Here is a 6,000-nt window from a genome sequence, read left to right on the forward strand (position 1 = left end):
CACATTCTTTTCACCCTCTTTGCACTCTTCTCACCCTCTTCTCATTCTCCTCACTCTCTTCCTCTTCACTTCAGGCTGTTGGCCTATTCCTTGCTGGGTGAAGATCACGACAGGAGTGGGAAGGATAACTTGGTAAAGCAAAAACAGTTCTGAAGAAAAGTGTGCTCTCAGCCCACTCTACACCTAGCCTGAAGAAAGAGCCTTGGGGATGTTGGTTGCTAAGCAGCTCCCCAGGAGCCAGCAGTGCCCTCATGCAGCCCAGCAGGCAGCTGTGTGCTGGCTGCAGCCAGAGGAGTGTGGGCAGCAGGGCAAGATGGACTGTGCCCCTTGGCTCTGCTCTGCTTAGACCTCACCTCCAATCCTGGCTCCAGCTCTGCTGTGCCTAGCAGCAGAAGGACACAGAGCTGCTGGAGTGAGGCCTGAGGAGGTCACAAAGATGCTCCAAGGGCTGGAGCAGCTCTGCTGTGAGCCCAGGCTGAGGGAGCTGGGGGTGTGCAGCCTGGAGAGGAGAAGGCTCCAGGAGGACCCCAGAGCTGCCTGCCAGTGCCTGAAGGGATCCTACAGGAAAGCTGCAGAGGGACTTGTGCTGAGGGTGTCTGGAGACAGGCCAAGGGGGAATGGTTTGAAGCTGAGGAAGAAGTTCTTCAGTAGGAGGGTGGTGAGTCTGGCACAGGCTGCCCAGAGAAGCTGTGGCTGCCTCCTCCCTAGAGGTGTTCAAGGCCAGGCTGGATGAAGCCTTGGGCAGCTGAGCATAGACGGGAGGTGTCCCTGGACATGGCAGGGGATTGGAACTGGATGACCCTAACCCAAACCTTTCTATGATTCTATGAAGTTTTGCTCCCTCAGACAGAGCTGTCTTAGGCCTCTTGATTTTGTGGTTTTCATGTTCAGAAGACCTTTGAGAGACTCTTGGACTACAGAGGACAGGGACCCTTTGGATGATGTTGCCTGGGAACCCAGCTTGTAAAAACCTCTGCCTTCTGCCAGAGCCTGACTCAAACTGCTGGCAGGCAAGAAAGTTCTGGGCAGCAAAGCAATCTGCAGAATTCCTGGTTTGGAAGCAGGCTCTGCTCCTGTCTCTGCTTCACACTGTTCTGGGCAGGTCTGCAGGGAGCTTTCTGCAAGGGGTCAGGAGTCCCTCAATAGCCCCTGTTGGCTGCAGCCTCAGCAGCTGTTGTGCCTATTCTGATTGATGTCCTCTTCCTCCAGCCCTCTGGCTCCATTTCCACTGCTTTTTGCTTTTGCAGTGCCAAGGGCTTGGGCATGATTCACTCTGAAATGTACCCTCTGTGTTTTTCCCACTGCTCCTCCCAGCACCTCACTGCTCCTCCTCCTCCTCCAGCAAAGTCAATTCTCTGATGCCTGCAGGTTGTCTCTCCAGAGGACAGCACTGGTGTTCTGCTGGCAGGCTGGCAAAGATGGAGGTGTGAGGAGGATCTGAGGAACACAAACCTCTCCTTGGCACAACAAGCTGGAGTTACAACTTCAGGAAATTTTTCCTACTGTGTGAGCTAAACCTTCCCTGGGACAACCTGAGGCCATTCCTGCTCATCCTATCACTACTTGGAGAAGAGCCTAACCCCCACCAGTCTTCTCAGGGAGTGGTAGAGAGCCAGATGGGCTCCCCAGAGGCTAAATTACTCCAGCTCCCTCAGCTGCTCCTCCCCAGCGCTGTTCTCCAGACCCTTCCCCAGCTTTCTTGCCCTTCTCTGAACCTGTTCCAGCCCTTCAATATTCTTCTTGCAGTGAGGGCCCAGAACTGAACCCAGGATTTCTTTGGTGTGAGAGTGCTGGAGGCCTGCAGCAGGTTGTCCAGAGAGGTTGTGGAGTCTCCTCTGGCGCCTTTCCAACCCCACCTGGATGTGTTTCTGTGTGCCTTGCCCTGGGTGACCCTGCTCTGGCAGGGGAATTGGACTGGATAATCCCTGGAGGTCCCTTCCAACCCCTACCATTCTGTTTTCTCTCTCTTGCTCTCTTTTCACAGAATCAACCACCCAGGTTGGCAAAGCCCCTCAGGATCACCAAGTCCAACCTATAACCTTACTCAACAAGACTCACCTTAAGCCACCTCCCTAAGCACCACATCCAAACGACCCTGAAACACAGCCAGGGTGGGTGACTTCACCACCTCCCTGGGCAGCTCATGCCAGTGCCTGCAGGCTCTGTTGCTTACAGCCACAGAGGGAGAAGAAAACAACACTGTGGAGCAGGGACACAAATCCACCCGTGCCCTGCATCCTGTGCCATGCCCTGAGACAACCTGAGACATGAATTGATGGTTCCTGCCAGCTGCCAGCCCTGCTGCTCCCCAGCTTTCACTGTCAGTGGTGTTGCTCTGCCAGGCTCTGCTGGGAAAGAGGATTTGGTGCCCAGCAGATGTGACAGGGAGTGTGGAGCAAGGAGCAGCCTCGTGAAAAGAAGCTTTTTTAAAGCACTGGTGACGAGCAGACAGGGATTACATCTGCCAAAGGCACTGGCAGAGAAGAGTGTGGTCCCTGGGCCACCTCCAGCCTGCAGAGGAGGGTGAAGCCAGGGCATGAGAGACTGTGGCTAACTCCAGCTGTTCTGTCCCTGCTGGCTGCTTGTGCTGGGGAAGCCCTGAAGAAAGATGACGCAAAGTGACTCTGCAGCTTGCTTGTTAGGAAGGGAGCAGGATCCTCATGCTGTGAGCCTGGAAAGATCAGAGAATCAGAGAATGGTTTGGGTTGGCAAAGCCTTCTGAGAGCATCCAGTTCAACTGCCAGCACAACACCACCATGGCCATGAAACCCTGTGCCCAGCTGCCATGGCCACACGGTTCTGGAACCCCCTCCAGGGATGGGAACTCCACCAGGTTCCTGTGCAGCCTGTGCCAATCCCTGACCACTCTGGCAGCAAAGAAATTGTTCCTCAGCTCCAACCAATGACCTGAGACTAGGGAGAAGCAACTCAAGCCTCACCTGGCTCCAGCCTCCTCTCAGGGAGCTGTAGAGAGCAATGAGCTCTGCCCTCAGCCTCCTCTTCTCTGCACTAAACACCCCCAGCTCCCTCAGCTGCTCCTCCCCAGCCCTCCCTTCCAGACCCTTCCCCAGCTTCCTTGCCCTTCTCTGCACCCTTTCCAGACCCTCAATGTCCTTCTGTGTAGGTTTGGGTGTACCCCACCCCCCCACACTTTAGAAATTACCCAGACTAGACTCAGCTGGCTCTGGGAATATAAATGAAGCTGTTTATTTACAGCTAGCACAATGTACAAGCAGCTATTTACAGTATATACAGCTATAGACAGAAATATACAAGGGAAAAGTAATACAGAAACACAACTCCCCTCCCAGAAACCTGAGTCCCCAGGAGGGGCTCCCAACCACCCCTGCACCTTCCCCCTGCCCCTCTCAACCTTACCCCAGTCCTAAGGAAGGAAAGAGGTTCAGCCAAGAGGTTAAGAAGCAAGGTTAGCGGCAGGCGAGGTTAAGGAGATGCAGCTCAGTCCAAGCCCAGCCCGAAAGTGTGAAGACAAAATGGGGAGAGTGTTATCTAGTGTTTACATTCTTCTTCATCGAGACTCTGAGGGAAGGAGACATCACCACTGTTTTCCTTTCACAGCCAATTATCTACTTTTTCTCACCAAAACATTCTACCCTGCTTCAAACTAGCACACCTTCTCACACTGAGGGCCCAGAACTGAACCCACCACTCCAGCTGTGGCCTCCCCAGTGCTGGCTGCAGGAGGACAATCCCTGCCCTGCTCTTGCTGCCCACACCATTGCTGATCCAGGCCAGGCTGCTGGTGGCCTCCTTGGCCAGCTGGGCACAGCCTGGCTCACCTTCACTCAGCTGTCCACCAGCACCCCCAGTTCTGTCTCTGCTGGGCACTTTCCAGCCACTCTGCCCCAGATGTTTTCCCCAGGCTCCAGGCACAAAGCAGGAAGAGGGTAGCAGGACCCCAGCCCTGCATCCCTCTTCCAAGGTTGTTGCACACTCCAAGCCCTGCTCCAGCTGGGTGCACACCATGCTTTGTCCAGGCTGTTGCAGGCCACCTGGAGCAAGAGATGCTGCACTTCACTCAGCACTCTCCCCTTACTGTCTGCAAGCACTTCCTCTGCTCCTCTGCAGAGGAGAGGGGGAAGGAGGCTGCACAAACAAAGCTGGAAAAGCTCAGCGTGGGAGTGTTTGTGTAGGCAGCTTGCTGAGGGGCAGCCAAGGTCATCAGAGCTGCGAGGATGCAGCCAGGCTCTTCTCTGTGGTGCCCAGGGCCAAGACAAGAGGCAATAGGCACAATCTGCAACCCAGGAGGTGCCACAGGAACAGAAGGGACAAATTCTTCCCTGTGAAGGTGGCAGAGCAGTGGGATAAGCTGCCCAGAGAGGCTGTGGAGTCTCCATCTCTGGAGGCCTTCCAGACCCATCTGGATGTGTCCCTGTGGAACTGACTCTGGGTGAGCCTGCTCTGGCTCTCTACAGGTCCCTTCCAGCCCCTGCCAGTCTGTGTTTTCATGGCCAACAGCAACCTGGGAGCTGCAGGCAGGAGCCTTTGTCCTTCTTCTGCATCCCAGGAGAGAAACTTGATGCAGTCCCTGGTGGCAAAGTGAAGCACAGAAACATATCTGAGTGGCCTTTTTGCTCCCCTCCCCAGTTCTTTGTCTCTTCCAGTTTCAGGTGAAGCACAGTGGTTTCACAAACACTCTGGAGAGCTCATTTCAAGAGGCAGGAGATGTTTACACCTTGCATGTCTCTGGGGCCTCACCAGCCAGCAGAATTCCTGTGTGGTTGGAGCAGTGTGAGGCTGAGCAGGACGGTGTGGGGCTGACATTGCTGCTTCTGTCCCCAGCAGGGAGAGCTGAGAAGGGAACAGGCTCGAAAGAGAAGCACAGCTTTTATTTCTGTCTGAGCTGCCTTTATTTCTGGTCTGCTCTGAAGCTCCTAGGGCCTGGAATTTGTCTCCCAGAGTGGTGCACGGCGTGGCCTGATGCCAGCTTGTGCTCTCCAGGGGATTTTTCTTCATGCTGAGATCTGAAAGTCTTTGTCAACACATCCTTGGAGCAAGCCTCAGTCTGTGTCAGATCCTCCATGGGGAGTGAAAGGAGGAAGCTTCTGAAACTCAGCTCCAGGATGCTTGCCTGGCTACCCACTGCCTGGATAAGGAAGCGGCTGGAGGGCTGCTCTCAGAGCTGTGGGCAGTGGCTCAGTGTCCAAATGGAGACCAGGGACAAGTGGTGTCCCTCAGGGATGGTACTGGGACCAGTGCTGCAAAAGGTGTAGAAGAAGACAGACAGCTGCACTGAACAGCTCCTGTCTGTGTGGAGAACAAGGCTTGAACTTGGAAAGAAACAGCTGAAGAACCACAGAATGGTCTGGGATGGCAAAGCCCTTCCAGCCCAACCAGCCTCTGACTCTGCCAGGGCTGGGGCTGAGCCATGGCCCTCAGCACCACAGCTCTGCCTTTCAAACACCTCCAGCCATGGGCATTCAACCACCTCCCTGGGCAGCCTCTGACAGCCTTTGAGAACCCTTTCAGCCAAGAAGGTTCTTCTCATCTCCAACCTGAACCTCCCCTGGGGCAGCTTGAGGCCATTTCCTCTGCTCCTGTCACTTGTTTCCAGGGAGCAGAGCCCAACCCCCACCTGGCTGCAGCCTCCTCTCAGGGAGCTGCAGAGGGCAATGAGCTCTGCCCTCAGCCTCCTCTTCTCCACACTGAACACCTCCAGCTCCCTCAGCTGCTCCTCCCCAGATCTCTTCTCCAGACCCTTCCCCATCTTCCTTGACCTTCCCTGCACCCTCTCCATCCCCTCAATATGCTTCTGGGAGTGAGAGCCCAGAGCTGAACCCAGCACTCCAGGTGTGGCCTCCCCAGTGCTGGCTGCAGGAGGACAATCCCTGCGGTGGGAGCGTGCACAGGGCCCTGGGTGCAGCCCCCTGGCAGCCTGGGGTGGCAGCCAGCACCTCACTTCCCCCACACCACTGCTAGCATCGTGCCACCAAGTTTCCCAGGCCAGGCTGAGCTAGTTTGGGGCAGCAGGAAGGGATG

The sequence above is a fragment of the Pogoniulus pusillus genome, chromosome 7 (genome assembly GCF_015220805.1).
Source record: "Pogoniulus pusillus isolate bPogPus1 chromosome 7, bPogPus1.pri, whole genome shotgun sequence".
Classification (NCBI taxonomy): domain Eukaryota; kingdom Metazoa; phylum Chordata; class Aves; order Piciformes; family Lybiidae; genus Pogoniulus; species Pogoniulus pusillus.